Here is a 17645-nt window from a genome sequence, read left to right on the forward strand (position 1 = left end):
TCTGGTGGGGGAAGCTGTGAGACACAGCAGGGTGTTTTAAGCCTCCCCTGGTGTATAAGTGACATGTCAGTAGAAGGCTGATGGCATCCTGGGGGGCATGAAAAGAGTGTGGGCAGCAGGTCAGGGAAGTTCTCCTTCTCTCCTCTGCCTCCTGCTGAGGCCTCATCTGGAGTCTTGTGTCCAGTTCTGAGCTCCTCAGCTCAAGAGAAACAGGGTGCATGGGGCAGCGTTTTCTTCTGTTGTCTCCAGTGACAGGAAAAGGGGTAACGGATGTAAGCTCGAACACAAGAAGTTCCACATAAATATAAGGAAAAACGACTTTACTCTAAGGGTGAGGGAGCCCTGGCCCAGGCTGCCCAGGTAGGGTGTGGAGTCTCCTCGGGTTTCCAAACCCACCTGTGCCCCCTGATGGAGGGGAACCTGCTTGAGCAGGGGCTTGGGCTGGATGAGCGTGCAGGGCACTGCCAAACCTTGCCATTTGGGGATTTCGTGACTGCCAGCGAGGGATCCCGCAGACGCTTTGGCTGCTGAGGGGCTGCTGTGGCTTGACTACTGCAGGTCCCACCCTGCGCCCCGGACCTGCGCCCTTTCGGACGCATGGCCCCATCCCGATCCTCAAACTCAACAAAGCTCTTCTGGACAGAAGCAGCCTACAGCTCAGCAGAGGCACGTGTGACGCCGACCGGCTCCGCGGGGCTTTGATACATGTACTTGTATGGACACACACACCTCCCAGCTTTGACTTTCGGCGCCACAGCAATACCATAGAGCGCTGTACCACAGCCGACCCGTGCCGGGCCTCCCCCTGTCCCACGAACAGGGCACCCTCAGGCTCAGAAGCGGGTTTCCACGGTTACTTCCAGGCACTGAAAGGCTTTACAGAAGCCACCCCTGCGCTCCAGGACGGACCCCGACGCCGTGCGGGCAGCCCCAGGCCGGTGCGGGCCCCCGGCGCCTGCGCGCGCTGTGCCCTCAGGGCGTGGGAAGGGGGCGGGGCGCGGCGCCGCGAGCAGCCGGCCGCGCGCGCCGGGGCGGAGGCGGTGAGCGAGCGCGTGACGCGGAGGCGGGCGCTGATTGGCTGGGGAGCACCGAGCGCTCCCGGGGCCCCGTTGGCGCGGGGAGAGCGCGCGCTGGCGGGCGCACAGCTCCCGGGCGCCCATTGGCCGAGGGAGGCAAGGCGGGGGCGCGCGGGGTGAGCGCACGCAACGTCCGCCGCCGCCAGAGAAGCGCCCGCCTCGTGACCGGCGGCCAGGCGGTGTCTGGCGCTGCGGGAAGGGCGGGGCTGGCCGCCTCGGCTGCTGACTGGATAACGGCTGCGAAGGCGGGGGGGGTGAGGCAGGCGCGGGCTGGGATTGGCGAGAGTGCGCGCGCCCCTGCGGAGGCGTGCTCGGATTGGCTGGGTGCCGCGAGGCGGCCGGGGACCGTTGGAGCGGGGAGGCTGAGGCGTTCGGTCGCTCGTGCCCGTGGAGCCGAACGGCGACGGCCGCGGCGTGGCGGGCGGTAGCGGCTGGAGCCCGTCCGCACCGGGCGTCCCGCGCCCCGGGAACCCCCGACCGTCGCTCCCGGGAGAGGTGCGTGCTTGGCAGGACGGAGGCGGGGGTTAGCGGCGCCGAGGCGGGCCCGCTGCGAGCTCCGCTACCGCCCGCGGGGTGGGAGGGTGCCGGGCCTTGTGGGGCGGAGGGCGTCCCAGCCCCGCCGCTGCCGGGGCAAGGCGCAGGGACCGCCGGGCCGGCAGGCCAGGGGCACGCCTCTTCTACCTGCAAGGTCTCGGCGGCAGCGCCAAGCTGGTGACCCTCGCATCAGCTTCGGGAAAAGTGGGTGCAGGGCCAGAGTTTGGCGGGCTCCGGGCCTGGAGAAGACGAATGGCGAGCCGAGCGCCCCGCGCGAGGCCTGGGGTAGAGGAGAGCTGCACTGCCGTCTCAGGTGTCCCTAAACGGGCCCGATATCCTGGAGAGAGCCCAGCAGGTTTACCTATTCCCCGCTCCGTCGTCGCTGCTCTTTATGGAGCCTCCGGGCTGGCAGCAGGAACCGTCCTGGCACTCGAATGAGTTGGCTGCGTTTTACTGTTTCATCTCGTAGCAGACAGATGCTCACATAGGCACAGGATCTGCAGGCTTCCTTTCTTTGTAATTAGTAGGAGACACAATCAGGGCAAAAGTAGCATAAGCAGAGTTGAAACTGGAAAGTGAGAGAGGTGTGTTATTTTTCTGTGGAAAACCATGTCTTTCTTGGGAAAAAAGAAAAAAAACTTGGTTGTTTCCCCCCTCTTTTTAGACTGTCTTTAAATGTTTGAAGAAGGAGCTGAGCCCAGGAAAGTGGAAGTTGTCCTGAGAGACTTCTCAGTGTAATTCAGGTAATGTGATCTTTTGTGACTGCCTGTGGTATTGAACTTAAAAACTTATGTAAGTTATTTCAGTTACCCAGCCTCTTGTGAGGGAGCTGCTAAGAGTGATCAGAGTCCTCTAGGCTGAACACCCCCAGAGCCCTCAGCCCCTCCCCAGCACACTTGTGCTCCAGCCCCTTCCCCAGCTCCGCTGCCCGGCTCTGGACACGCTGCGGCCCCTCAGTGTCCCTCTGGCAGTGAGGGGCCCAACACTGAACACAGCACTCGAGCTGCGGCCTCACCAGGGCCCAGCACAGGAAGTTAATGAAGTTAGATTTCATCAGTAGTTGTGCAGAATTACCCTTTTAAAATGCATTTTACTTTCACTTTTTTTGCTCTGGCTCCTAAAACTGATGCTCTATCTGGTGTGGCTGTGCAGTGATGAAACTTCCCACGTGCCTGAACCAGTGGTTCAAAGTCACAAGTCTCAGTTCCATGTTTTAAAAGTTCAGAAACGGGACTGAAGAGCTGGGTTTCCTTCTCATTTCAGCTTTGTTGATTCCCCGGTAAGTGTATATGATACTATGCTGCCAGATGGTATCATCAAGCACACTTGAAGGAAAGGAGGTAACCTGAAAGCACTGCTTTAGGACTGTTGCTTTTTGTTTCTTCTTTTCCAAAGGATGTTTTGGATTAATGGGGAATTTAAATAAAAGGGCAAACATGCTACTGACCTGGAGACATCCATATTGTGGAAGCTGTGAAGAAGAGAATTATTCACTGTACATAGTATAGGACAGATGGAGCCGCAACCTCTTTCAGGAGGACGTGTACATTTTGTGAAGTCTGTCCCTTGCCTATGCTGCAGTCTCTTCTGAACTTTTTTTCCAGACTAGTCATTTAATGTCATATTTCCAGCAGCATCATTCCTTTGACTCTTTAAGTTCTTGCTTTCATCTGTCCAGGATGTCCAGAGGCAGCTTGCTTAGGTCATTGCCTTAACTGTATTGTCTCATTTAGGTCCTCTTTGCTTTTCTGCTTCTTATCATTATCCTACACAGGAGTCTTATCTTAATTTTGTAGCCATGAAGGGCTACAAGAACCAAGAAGGGAACTCCCTGCTCTGGGAGCATTTGGGATGCTGGAGTTTGTTGCCTGCTTGCTACGTGATCTCACATTTAAGAGGGCACAACCAGTAAACATCCATGTAAGTTCCCTGTGACACCCTCATTGTTCATGGGAGGTCTTGTTGTGATGAATACAGAGTCCTGACAGCATTTAGCCTATTGGCAGGCTGATCAGTGTTGTCTCAAACTCCCTGTTCATTTGCAGCAGACTGCTGCTTGTCTTGGGCTATAGGTTATTTAGAATGGTGGTTTTGATTTTTTTTTGTGTTGTCTGTGTTACCTGAATATATTAGCTGCATCTGGATTAGCCCAGAACCTAGAGGTTTCAGTAATAATACAATCTGTTAAGAAGTTAAGGGATGGATGGTATAGAAAACTTTAGGAAGGAGCTGTAATGCGAGAATGAGGGCATTTGGAATAGCATAAATGCATCATTTTTCCATCAATTTAATGATGTTCCACAGTACCACAGGATGGCATTAGAAGTAACAGCTTACAGGTTCTGTGTTACCTGAGGTATGTCAAGCAAGCTGAGAGGTCTTGAAGTTTAATCTAGCAATTGGGGGATTAGTTGAATTAGCTGAAGTGCACAGGAGCTGCTCTGTGTCCTTCATGTGGCTAGTCTTTGACAAGCTTTTACAGAACAGAAGTGATGTATTTAAATGAGGCAGTCTTTGCAAATAATTTCATAGAACTCTTTTTAAAAAGAAAGATGAGTTCTTGGCTCAGACCTGGTGGTCTGTAGTGTTGGCATTGTCCCTGTAGTTACAGAATACACCTATCAACAGAAAGAGTTTCCCAGCTGGTGATTCTCTTCCCATTACCTATCACTGCTACTTTTTTTGCTTTGTGGTTTCAGGGTTATGTTAATCGGGTGATAAGGACTTTGATTGATAATACTTGCATTAACTTAATCTTAACTGCTTTTTTTTTTTTCCTTGAGTACCAGAGAAGAAATCATGATTGTATTGTGTATGTTTGGTTTAGTGTTTAAACAGGTTTCTGCTGATAAACTGTGGCTAAATTTAAATAGTTTCATGGGTCTGTTCCAGTCCTATGCCCTTTCAAGGACTACTAGAAGGAATGAATGTATTTTAACTTATCAGCAATTGTTCTTAAGCAATACAGATTTATAAAAATACCTTCACTGATGAGAATTTTTAGGCAACCTCCTTCTGGAAGAAATGGTAGGAGATCTTACTATGTGATTTCTGTGATGGAATTTTATTTGGCCAGTTGTTTCTCTTTGGAAATAAATGGAATTATGGCAGCAGGTACTAATTTGTATCTAATTTTAAAAAGACTGGATGTATGAAGTGTGTACTTTAGTTACAAAACACTTAACACCGAGACTACTGTCAGTAGTTACTGACTGACTTGCAAGTGTGAGGTGTTTTTTAGTTTTTCAGACTTGCTCCTTTCAAGTCTGCCTTTGTACGTCATTGAGGACATGGGGGAATGAGGAAGATGTTTTGCCATAAAGCAAATGTTGAGGGAGCCTAGTCCCTAATAAAAATTTAAAAATTTAAAGGAAAAGCAACAAAGCTAAGGGATAAAAGCTCTTCATTTTACAGAAGATCCTGGCAAGCATGATCAGTTAAGAGTCTTACAGTTGGTTTGGTTTTCTTCAAGAAAGGAAAAACTTCATTTGTGTCCACAGGCAGTCAGATATTTGGAATGCTGTTGGTTTAGAGAGGACTGGAAAATAAGCTGATAAGAATTCTGCCTGTTAGATGTGTATGTGGGCACAGCTGTAGAGGAGCATGTAGAGCTGGATGTATTGAATTAAAAGTCTAAAAGGGATTTTTTTTCATGTAGTCTGCAAAGGGAAGTTAGATGGAAGGCAGGGGAGAGGTGATGTTGCCAGTTGCAACTTGTATGCTGTGTTACTGCTTGTAGGTTATTTTTTTTGTATCAGTGGAATAGATTTAGGAGAAGAGACTTAGGGCAACAGTGATTGAGATCCTACAGGTTGGACAGCAGAGCAAACAGCAAGTTATTGGTAAGTAGATGTGCTATGAAGTACCCACATTGAAGGATTTGTTAATGCATGCAACAAAAATATGGTTTGGTTGGAGTTTTTTTAGTAGCTTGCAACATGAGCAAGCCTGAAAGTCTTGAGAGCTGTAATACGGCTTGCAGAGTGAAGCAACCTCGTGAGGAGATCACAGAATCACAGAATGGTAGCAATTGGAAAGAACCTCTAGAGATCATCTGGTCCAACTTCCCTGCTAAAGCAGGTTCACCTAGATCAGGTTGCACAGAATGCCTCCAGGTGGGTTTTGAAAACCTCCAGGGGAGATTCCAGACTCTCCCTGGGCAGCCAGGGCTCCCTCACCATCACGTGAAAGTAGTTTTTCCTTATGTTTAAGGGAAACTTTTTGTGTTCCAGCTTTTGTCCATTAGCCCTTGTCCTGTCATTGGACACTACAGGAAAAAAAAAGTGTTGCCGGTCCTCTTGACATCCACCTTTTAAATACTTGTGTTAATGAGAACCCTCTGCTTAGCCTTTTCTTCTCCAGGCTGAACAGCCCCAGGTCCCACAGCCTTTTCTGCTCACCCAGATATTCCATTCCCCTCAGCATCTTGGTAGCCCTGCACTGGCCTCTCTCCAGCAGTTCCCTGTCTCTCTGGAACTGGAGAGCCCAGAACTGAGCACAGGACTCAGATGAGGCCTCAGCAGGGCAGAGGAGAGGAGGAGGAGAACCTCCTTCGACCTGCTGCCCACACTCTTAATGCATCCCAGGTGGCAGGGTTGTAGCCAGGGGGAGGGTGCTTTGGGGACATGCAGGATGTCGTGTGAAAAGCACAACAGTAGTCTCTGTTTATTCATTTTACCTTTTTTTTTTCAGTACTTATGGGATCTTATCCTTTAATTATTGTGCATTATTCTTTTATTCATTTATATTTTAATAGAATGATCACATCAAAGGAAATACAGAGGTAGGAGGGAGACGTCGGTGGTTTTGGCAGCTAGTTTGAGTGCAGCCAAATTTTTTACGGTGGTATGGTGTGTTTCTGGCACCACAGACAAAACCAATGTTTTCGTGTGCCCAGGACTAGATAGATGTTAATTTTCCTGTTGGCTCTGGCAAATGGCAGATATATTTTTTAAGTTTAGATTAATGTTAATTCCTTATTCTATACTTTTAGACCTTTTTAATAACTTTTAACATTTAAAAAAACCCCAACTTTGTAGACTCGGGAAGTTGGTGAGGATGGGTTTCCATTTTAAGTTGATGTAGGAGGTAAATAATTAAGCTTGGGTAAGCTTTTTTTTTTTTCCCCTGTTTAAGTTATGATAGTAGTTGGTGTTTCCAGGTGTTTTTCTTTTCCCCTTTTATAGGAATTAACCATTTCTACAGGTGTGCTAGAAGAACAGGTTCTGCCAACTTGTTTTGATGGGCTAAAACTTTTAACCTGCAGTGATTATATCCCAAAGGAATTGGGAGAGGAAGGTCTTGGTGGACTACTGTTGACTGGTGAAAACAGTAACAAGCAATTGAGAACTAGAGGTGATGGCAGATACTGAAAATGGTTTTGTCTTTCACTGATGTAGCTGGACTGGGAGGAGAGCAGTGTTTGTTCTCTACACTGCAGTTTGCATCCTGTCTGTGTGTGCACGTATGTTACCCTGCAGGTGCTGCATTCCTCCCTCTGTTCGTGCTTGATCTTCACATCGAGTTTAATAGAGAAAAGGGCAAAAATGCAGTTCCAAACATTTCCTAATAAATATGTAAATTTGACTAAAAGGCAGTTTTAGATTCCTGTCCTGTGCAGTTTTGGCAATCTGCAGATTAAAATAGCTAGAAAGGGTTTTGTAAGAGTCACACTGTAATAGCTGGGAAGCACAGATTGCACAAAAATCCCCTCTGATATGATAGAAAAGATGAGCCTTCCTTTCCTGAGAGGGAAAGGTAGGCTATTGATTAGGATGTTTCCAACTTCTTGCTTGAAAATCATGCTGTAATACTTCATTTATCTTATCTAACATTAACACTGCTTTATTTTAAGGAAACAACTTGAACTGCTAAACTTACTCTTGTTTGCAGGCTTGTGGTAAATACTATATGTACCTACTACTTTTAACTTAAGCCTCAAAATCAACGGCAGGTTGTGAAACCCTGTTCTATTCCTCAGGCTTTTGAGCCATAAAAGTGAAATATCAGAGTTACTCAAGAAAAACATTTTTGCATTCTAGGCTCTTTGCATCCTGACTGCTGCGCATCCTGTCTGTAGTTTGACTGTGCAATATGTGTTTAAACATCCAGTGTTGCCCTTAATAGCCTGCAGTTTTTCTGCTCCCCATGCTTAACAATTCCCTGTTTACTGAAAATGAATATATATTGCTTTGTCCCTAAAATAATACCTTATAGTAATCTTTTAAAGCTTCCTGTGGTTTTGTGACTTACCCTTCACAAAGAAGTAGGCTGCTAACATACAGTGCCTGCTGTCAGTCTCAGCAGCCCATCTAGAGTCTTGCTGCTGACCTGTAAATTCTTTAGGATAGGGATTTTCTCTTCTGGGCTTGAACAAATACTTACATGTATGAAGTGAACTCTTGTTGTGTTACAGTAATTGAGGTGGTTTGGAGCTCTGCCTGGGTTTGAATTTTTATTGTTTCATCTTAAGGATGATCTGGAGCTTCTTTTTAAAAGCTTTTGAGGGCTTCAAATTAAACTCATGATTAAATATTGTTATTTTTTCCATTTTAAACTAGTAAAATCTTTATCAATTTTTTACTAGATGGGAAGGTAAGATTGCTGGTGTCATAGAGGGGCTTAGAGCAGTGCAATAGTTATTTTCTGTGGCAGCAAACGAAAGCAATAAAGCCTGGCTGAGGATATGTTGCTGCATGCCACGTCCTGAACAAAGCAGATGGCACTTTATGCCTTGGAAAAAATCTTATCATTTGAACAGAAGCACCGAGGCATGGAGTAGGGAAACGGTTAGTACTTAGTACTATATTTTTTCCCTAAACTACTTGATTGCTCACTCATTTCCAAGAACGTTTACTGTATGATATGTGCATATTTTTGTGAAATTGTCAAGAGTAGATTTTGATCCACTACATTTATTTATTTGTTTTTTGAAAGAAACCATCAACTTGTATAGAATTTCACTGCAAAGTTATAACCCATTCTCTTGTCTAGTGGAGTTTGTTTTTTACTTATGCCCTTCTTCTAGACTGGTCAGTTTCAACTTGTAAATATCTTCTGCAAGCATTCGAGTCCCATACTTGTAAGAGAGCTTTATTTTTAACATCTATAAAAGATGCAGACATTTATGTTTTTAGGAAACGACACTACTGGAAGATGCATGTTATTGCTCAAAGATGCTCTGTTCTTCCTGTTTCTGTAGATTCAAAAGTAACATTTTTAAAGTATTTCTACTACTTTGGTGCACAACTGCATATGCTTCAGTTACTTATTCTGTACAGTGATGGGAACAGACTTTCAAATGTGAAGTTAAACTAGGAGAATTACCAGAAATGGTTAAAATCTGCTTTAAAGGAAGATATTGCCAGTCTACTTGCCTAAAACTATAAAAGGCTTCTCTCTTGTCTTCATAAGTTCTGGTCAAAGTGCATTAGATGTGTCCCCCTGAAATAACTTCTAGATCACTTTCTTTTTTCTAGTAAGAGACATAGGGGAATGAAGGAATACTTTCAGTCAGTTACATGTATTAATGTTTGACTACTGATAAAAGGAATATTGGAATAGGAACCAAGAGGATGGAAAACAAAGAAATGAGTAAGCATCAGAGATTTTGGATAGGCAGAGAGGGAGATGAGAGAATGCAACCAATCTTTGGGGATTCCATGTTAGCTGAAACTAATGACACGGACTGTCTCCCTCCTTTTGTTTTGAAGATGAAATGCTGCTTATTTAGGCCGTTACCTACAGCTGATGAGCTCCAAGAAGAGCGAAACCTTTTAAGATAGGTCCTGTAGTATTGGCCTAACAGTCTTCAGAGGGGCTTGTGTTCAGTTCGATGCTGAAGCAATGCACGTGATCGAGAAACACAGAGCTGTGCAGTCCAGAGCCACCTGTGGCTGAACCTACTGGAGCAAGGCGTGGGGAAAACATTAGTAGATTTTACATTTTATTGATAGCATTGGGTTATTGGTTAGCACTGTCATCATGCACCTGTGTGTCGGGCATGTGGGAGAGAGCTTTTGAAGGTAAGGAAAACAGAGAGCTACAAAATAGAAGAATGGAATGTAAACAGGAAAAGAAAAAAAAAGAGAAATATTTTTATTTATGGTGCTTTTGAAGATGTTTGATATGGTGACAGACTGTAGAATTCCCCACATTTATTGGTATGGAAGTTTTAAATTAGCTTTAACTCTGTTACCGAGGTTACCAATGGAGCAATCAAAGTGTTACTGTACTACTGAAAGAGGGAGAAGGTGAACGAATAAAGGGAAATAGTCAACTCTTTAAAGGTTGGCATTGAACATGGTCAACTCAAGTTTTGTAAGGTACTATATCTTACACTGTTGTACTTCAGGCTGAACGTTACTTTGCAACAACTATACACAAATAACTTGGCACTTAATGGGTTTTTTTCCTAACATTATTTAATAATAAATAAATGATATCTCTTCAGTGAATATTTTACTGCAGTGCAGATAGTTCCCTGCTGATTCTCAACACTGTAAATAATAGGCATTTTGAACTAAAATTTCTCATGGGACTTGAGGCTAGTCTTGCCATTGCAGAAAAAATCCTCTCTTACAGATATGGACATACAGATACATACACACACTTACGTATAAGTAAAAATAAATTATAATATTACAATAACTCCCATTTTTCAGCAGCCTCAGCCTGTAACCTGAACACTTAGAAATGCAAGTTGAGCACACATGTATTGTGATAGAACAAGTTGAAATTGGAGCAGGTTGTAACGGCTTACTTTCGATATCGCTGCAGTTAGATCAGCAAAGGCCATCTGCATGGTGATGGGTGCTGGCTGCAGCAGTAACTTCCCTTTCTGATTTCAGCTTCAGTATACTTGCTTGAGACACCTTTTTGTGTAGTCTCCAGTCACAGGGTAAGGAATAATAGACATAAGCTGTTACACAAAAAGTTCCTCTGGAACAGTAGGAGAAACTTGTTTGGTGTTGAGGTGAAGGAGCCCTGGCCCAGGCTGCCCAGGGAGGGTGTGGAGTCTCCTTCTGATGAGGTTTCCAAACCCACTTGGACATGTTCTTGTACCCTCTGACCGAGGGGAACCTGCTTGAGCAGGGGCTTGGGCTGGATGAGCTCTGCAGAGCCCTGCCAACTCCTACTAGTCTATGATACTTACGACTTGTGGAGTGTAGTCAGTACATATAACTGCCACATAAGACAAACTCTTCGCAATTACTGGGTTCCTCTTAATAAAGTCAGATTTTCTTCCTTAAACAGAGCTGCTACCTCTTGACAAAATCAGAAATATAATCTGTGGAACCAGCATAATTCTTACTTTAAATTCAAGCACTGTTCTGTTACTGCAGGGAGGAAATTCTGCTCAAATCTAACTCGGTGAAATACAGAGCACTAGGATACTCTCTAGAAAGCTTTCTGTACTTTCACCTGAGGTGGTGAATGTAAATTTAGCCCGTGATATCACAGTAAGAACTGACATGAAGACCGAAACCAGAACTAACTTTGAGTCTTTGGGAGACATCCAGCCAGAACGATTTTGCTCTGGCCTGCAAATTCAACTGCAGTTGTTTTTAAGAGCCTTTAAGGCAAAAATGCTCTAGATTGAACCTACTCTTAGTCCTCTCCTTAAGTGAAGCAAGAGCTGTTGTAATGCAAGTGTTCTCTCTGGCTTGCTAAAGGTTACAAAAAGCTTTTTGAGGAAGAAATACCTATGGAAATCATCCAGGACAGTCCATGTAGACTCATTGTCTCATCACTGTGACTGGAAGCTGAGTTATTTGATGATACCGCTTTTGCTAGAACAGCAGAACAGGATGTTCTTCATGAAACACCTGTGTGTGAAATTCACCTCTTTATCAGATTTTAGGTTTTCCGCTCTAAAGACACTGGTGACTGTACAGAATAGTTTGTGTCCAGATGTATTTCTTTAAGCACTGGAAGTTTCAGCCTCAAGTTGAATTAAGTGTTATTAAAGCTAAAGAAATTAAATTCCAGTGTCAGTTATTTAGACATACACCAATTCTATACATTTAGAAAATCTGTTGGTCTTAGCACTTGAAGCAATCTCTAGACCTGATTTTTCTTTTGAGTCAGTTGTGAGCATAATATTTACTTGGACCATAACTTCTTTGCCTTTTTAACAGCAAGATAGGTAATCTCTGTTTTGTATCATGCAGTATAGCTTTCTAATTTGGAAAACGCTGGAGTTGGGAAAGCAAAACAAAACCAGGGTAACAAGTTGTCATACTGCTAAGAGTGCCTCAGTGTAGGATCGGAGTAAGAAAAAAACCATTTTTCTAGTGTAAGAGCAAGGTTTTGGTTTTGGGCAGAAGGCAAATAAAGCTGAAAAGTCAGAGATCAATTCCTTATTGTCTCACCATCCCCAGGTTAACTTTGTTGTGATTGTACATTTTTTTATGACAGCAAATGGTAAGTGGTCAGAAGGTGAAATGAGGGGTCTGCTGAAGGAAATGATAAAATACAAGCCAATTCTTAAGTTTAGAAGGACTGATAGCAATTCTGTTAACGATTTAATTGTATCTCCTCCTTTATTGTCTAAGGTAGAGATATGTAAAGTTATGCAAATATATTCTTCAACACTAATCTGTCCCTCAGGAATAGCTTCATTATAGTTTTGTGAAAGCTTCAGAGCAATGCTCAGGCATGGTCCAGAAAAAAAACTTAATAATCTTTAAAAATATTTTTAATATTCTAGTAATGATAATAGTCTTTTTTAAAAAAAGAAAACAAGGGTGTTGCTGTTGCTGCTGCATAAAGCAGTGGCATGCCTACATATTGAATATTGTGTTCTGTTTCTCTGTCATCTCTGAAAGCACTGATGGAACAAATAAAGGAGTGGTAGAAGAAGATCAGTCAGAAGTATGAGCAAGAAACAGCTAGTCTTCAAATTTTTCTGCCTAGAAAATAAATGATGTATGAGGATTTTTTGTGTCATGCCCAATACAGAAATGGGTAGAGGCAGGAGGAAGCATAAAATGGAACTAACCAGTAATGAGGCTAAAAGAAGCAGAAAGATTATGAGAAATCATACTTTTGGTCAGAGGCAGTATGATCATTCTCATGTTTGTAATTAAAATAAACAAAAACCACATCCCTACAAATTTCCAGCAGTGGAATTTTGCAGGTTTCTTGGTCATACAGAAGGCCTGTAGAGATGACAGAATTCAGTAATACAGTGTTAACCTTGACCTTTAAAGAAAAATCCATCCTTTTCAGAATAATTAAAATATAACACCTCTGAACCTAATGAAGAATATTTAAGTTTTCTGTGAAACTCGGAGGTTTTTGATTTCTACCTTTATACAAATAGCAAGGAGTATTGTCTGTATCTGAAAGTGCTTGGTGTTCAAGAAGTTGAAGTATCTCTGCTGGCAAATGAGACCTTTTGGAGAGCTTTGCTTTTTCTGTATAATTATTCAGAGTTTCACAGACTATTTAGAGTAAAGGAGGGAAGAAGGCAGGAAATGAGGGAAGAAGTACGAAATCACCAGACCTTGTCTGTAGGAGAAAATTGTACTGTCTGGCATTACAAAGTCTCAGACTGGATGGAGGTTGGGCTTCTTGTTCTATGTCCAAAACCACAGAAAGCTGTCTGGCATTTTTGGTATTTGTGTGTGCAGTTTAAAATTGTGCATGAAGAAACACTGAAGTTAGGTTTTAACATTTCCCTTTCAGTCTTGGCCATTCCCCTTCAAATGCATGCCTTAAGATAGTGTTTACTGTTGTTTTTATAAAAGTCTAGTACTTAGAGTAGTTCTGTATAGCAGTTCTATATTAAGTATTTGGAGTAGTTCTGTGTTAAAACCCCCTCCTAGTTTCATCTTCTGAGTCTGTATTGATTTCTTCATGGATTCTTCAGCTGCAAGCTCTGATGGTTGTAGGCATTTGCACCTTCAGGCAGCATGCAGCTGCTTGTGTCAAAAGCTACAGGAAGAAGAAGTGCATTTTAATATTATATATCATGGAGAGAGAATAACGTAAATTCACAGTTGCTTTATTTTACAAAAGCACTTTTTTTTTTCCTGCTATCTGTAGCAATTTTGATCCTTAAGTCTCATCTTTCAGTTTGTCCAAGTCAAATAACCTGGGTGTTCTGTGTTGCTACTCATGGCCATTCCAGTCATTCCTGTGCAAAGTTGTGGTTCCATATTCATTGTGACTTCTCGCTTCCTTGTTCAGTCTCTTGTGATTTTCCATCCTAGGCTTTTCCAAGTTACAGACACTTATCACTCCTCTTGGTTGGCCCTTCCTTGGCAGCTCAGCTTTCTTTATGTGTGCGTGCCGATTTGGGCTCATGAGGAATCACACTGTGCATTTGGTACAAAGAATGAAGAATCAGCTGGGATTCCTCAGTGTGTAAGAGAGGCAGCTGAGAGGAGCCATTTTGGAGATACATAAAATCATGAATGTTGTGGAAAGAGTGAATGGTGATTGATTTTTCCTTAAGTGCCAGATCCTGCACTTGGGCTCCACCAACCCCAGGCAACGCTCCAGGCTGGCGCAGAGGGGCTGGAAAGCTGTCCACAGGGAAAGGGCCTGGAGGGGGTTGGTGCCAGCAGCTGAAGATGAGGCAGCAGCGTGCCCAGGTGGGCAAGAAGGCCAGTGGCACCCTGGCTTGTATCACAGCAGGCCCAGGGCAGTGGCTGTCCCCTGTGCTGGGCCCTGGTGAGGCGGCAGCTCGAGTGCTGTGTTCAGTGTTGGGCCCCTCACTGCCAGAGGGACACTGAGGGGCCGCAGCGTGTCCAGAGCCGGGCAGCGGAGCTGGGGAAGGGGCTGGAGCACAAGTGTGCTGGGGAGGGGCTGAGGGCCCTGAGAGTTTTCAGCCTGGGGAAGAGGAGCCTGAGGGGAGACCTTCTTGCTCTCTGCAACTCCCTGACAAGAGATTGTGGCTGGAGGGGGATGATTGGTCTGTACTCCTAATCTACAAGTGACAGGACAAGAGGAAACTACCTCACGTTGCCCCAGGGAAGATTTAGATTGCAGCTGAGGAAGAACTTTTTCCCTGAGAGGTTGTCAGCCCCTGTCCCAGGCTGCCCAGGGAGGTTGTGGAGTCCCCATCCCTGTAGCTATTGCAAACCTGTGAAGCTGACATGGGTTAGTGTTGAGTTTGGCACTGCTGGGGGAATGGCTGGACTTCTTTCCCACCCAAAATAATTCTATGGTTCTGGATCTCTCAGTAGAACTAGGAGGCCTGTGAATCTGATAGGAGGAGGGAGGTGCAAGAAGATCCAGGGAGGTGATTTGGTGAGCTATGAATTTTTTGCTCAGGAATTTTTGCTGCATCGTTGTGACTATCAAAAGCCTGTGGGCAGGAAATGGACAAGCACACTTTTATTTTTTGGAGTAGGAGAAGGTGTGGAAAGCTATTGATGGTTATTAAATACAGAGAATTGCTTTAGCTCAGCAAGTCTTGGCACTGCAAACTTTTAGAACTTCAGGAAGTTCTTGTGAAGTTTTTCTCTATGCTTGCCCCATCCTTCTATTCTTCACTGCATGTCTGCTTTGGGTTCCTTTTGGAGACGTGATACTGCATTGGCAAGCTGGGTTTGGCTCAGAGTATGCTGTTATTCTCTTAGTAGACCTTTGCAATAAAATAATAAAGGCTTTTAAGCATGATCAAGTGTGTTTCTTCTTCTAAATCCCTCTCCAAGTTCTTTTTATGACTGAAGTCCAACAAACTTATCTGAATTACTGTTACAGAACTCTTCAGGTCCAAAGCTGATATTTTCTGAGCATGTAAGAACTTTCTTCAGTTGACAGTGCGATGTATAGAGAGATTTAGGTGCATGTTGCCGCTATCCTTTTTGTAGCAATATAGTGCCTGGTTACTGTAGGCATGGACTTGGAACTTTTTTGGCATAGGGTGATTGTACAGAGTATGCTGTATAGCTAGAACATATTTAAAATGTCAGCGTACTCTAAAGAGAGAGCACAGAAATGCAAGACTATTTTCTCAAAGTAGGCACTGGCCTATGTATAGCACTTATCCCAAGTGTTGCCAGTCTGTTGGGGTTTTGAAGAATGAAGAGGGAGATATAAAATCTTTAGAAGCAGCTCATCATAAAATGTGAATGACAAAACTGGATGAAATAAATGCTTCATAGGTACTGATATAAACATGTAGAGTGATACTGGAGAAGCCCCAGTGCATTCACATTGTGCTCTGTTGGCATGTATATTTATTTGAGTGTTTTTTCTCGATGTTTGTTGGTTGTAACATGAGCATACACCTTGAGAATTTTTGTATGCCTTGTCATTTCGAGCCATGCATCTTTCTTGGCTCTTTTCTCATGTATTATGCCAAAAATGTAAAAAAACCCAACTCATAATCAGACAAACATGAAAACCTCTCACCAAAAAAATCCCCCCCAAAAAGGCAAAGCAAACATCCCCACCCCCTTAAACAAACAAACAAACAAACCCAACAAAATAAACAATGCAGAACAAACTACAGTCTACCTCTCTTGTTTTCTGATGTTGAGCCCTCTAATTTGCATCCTCGACATAACTGCAGTTATTCTGGTTTTAGTTAGAATTACAGAATCATAGAATGGTAGGTGTTGGAACAGACCTTTTATCTCCTATTAGAGATAATCTAGTCCAACTCTCCTGCCAAAGCAGGTCCACCTAGATCAGGTCACACAGGAACGTGTCCAGGTGACACTTGAAGACCTCCAGAGAAGGAGACTCCACACCCTCCCTGGACAGCCTGTGCCAGGGCTCCCTCACTCTCACAGTGAAATAGTTTTGTCCTATGTTTAAATGGTACTTTTTGTGTTCCAGCTCCTTTCCATTACACCCTGTTCTGTTACTACAATAGAAAAAAGTGATGCCCCAACCTCCTGACATCCACCATTTATATACTTGTAAATATTGAAATCCCCCTACAGTCTCCTCTTCTCTAAAGGAGAATTCATTCTAGTTCATTCCTGTTTTGCACTTGAGATAGGTTTAAAATGTGAAGGTGAATGTAGACTTTCCATCTTTCTTCTCTGCTTCATCAGTAAGGGATCCTTCTGTATCTGATTGCTCAGGCTTTAATTACATTCAAAAATATATTAAAATTTGTCAGTTATTCTAATGGCTCTCATATAATTGATGTAATTTCTACACCTTTTCCAAATATCTGATAGCTTATCTTGTTTCTTTCCACTCTGTTGTTAGAACGTTTAACTCTGACCCAGAAAGATATTTCCTAGATGTTTGCCCCCTCACAGATAATATCAGGAAAGAATCAACAGGAGAGCTTCTGAATCTAAGTAGTAACATTTGTTGGGTTTTTTGGTGATCACATACTGTATTGCTGAGCATAATGAACATTTCATATCTTTTTGCATCCTTCAAGAAAGTAAAGAAACTTGGAGGAGGTCCTAAGACGTTTCTTAGGATGTGATTTTTCCTGAGGCCATACCTATAAAATCCATACAAGAGAATTCCTGAGCTATGGGTTAATCAGGCTTTGTTGATCTATCCCTGCAGCACTTGTGGAGTTGTGGAGAGACCAGTTCACTTATTCAGATCTCATTTCAAGAACATTGCTGAACAGATAATTCACTCATTTGCCTCGCAGAGGGCGTGAAGTGTAATGCTAGCATCTTTAAAATATCAAAAGTATATATTGGTCAGTCTAACCCACTTAGCTGTGAATTATGTATGGTAGTGTTCTATGACCATGGTCCATGCAGCTTCGACAGCCTCTTAAGAAAATAAAATCCTGACACCAGCAGGGCAATGAAATGTATGTAGGGAAAAAGGTTGATGTCATAGGAATATCATGATTTTAAATGTAACTATTACCAGACAGCAACAAAATTAATTGCAGCCATCACTATCCAATGTTAGCCTCATACCCTGCTTCATGTTTGCCTTCAGTCCTTTCCCCACGCCTGTTATGTGCCACTTGCATAGCCTCTTGAGTGGTGGTGAGAATGACAGCCTCTGGTCTTGTCATGTGCGTTCTTTTGCTGGTTGTTTGCACGTTGCTGTGCCTTGTGAAAACACTACAAGCCTCTCTTGTGG

At 43.7% G+C, this 17645-nt stretch overlaps 1 protein-coding gene across 13 annotated transcripts in view; it reads left to right on the top strand.

Annotated features, from left to right (window-relative positions):
• The first annotated feature begins 1425 nt into the window (after positions 1 to 1425).
• The window catches only part of DTNB (dystrobrevin beta), a 227257-nt gene continuing 211037 nt past the window's right edge, over positions 1426 to 17645 (top strand). For 12 of the 13 annotated variants that reach the window (XM_061990290.1, XM_061990286.1, XM_061990291.1 and 9 more), the window contains exons 1-2: positions 1426 to 1571; positions 2275 to 2353. The gene's annotated coding sequence lies outside the window, so the exon portion shown is untranslated. The remainder of the gene's footprint in view (positions 1572 to 2274; positions 2354 to 17645) is intronic. The other variant, XM_061990287.1, reaches the window with a different exon arrangement.

This window comes from Colius striatus, chromosome 2, assembly GCF_028858725.1.
Source record: "Colius striatus isolate bColStr4 chromosome 2, bColStr4.1.hap1, whole genome shotgun sequence".
Taxonomy (NCBI): Eukaryota; Metazoa; Chordata; class Aves; order Coliiformes; family Coliidae; genus Colius; species Colius striatus.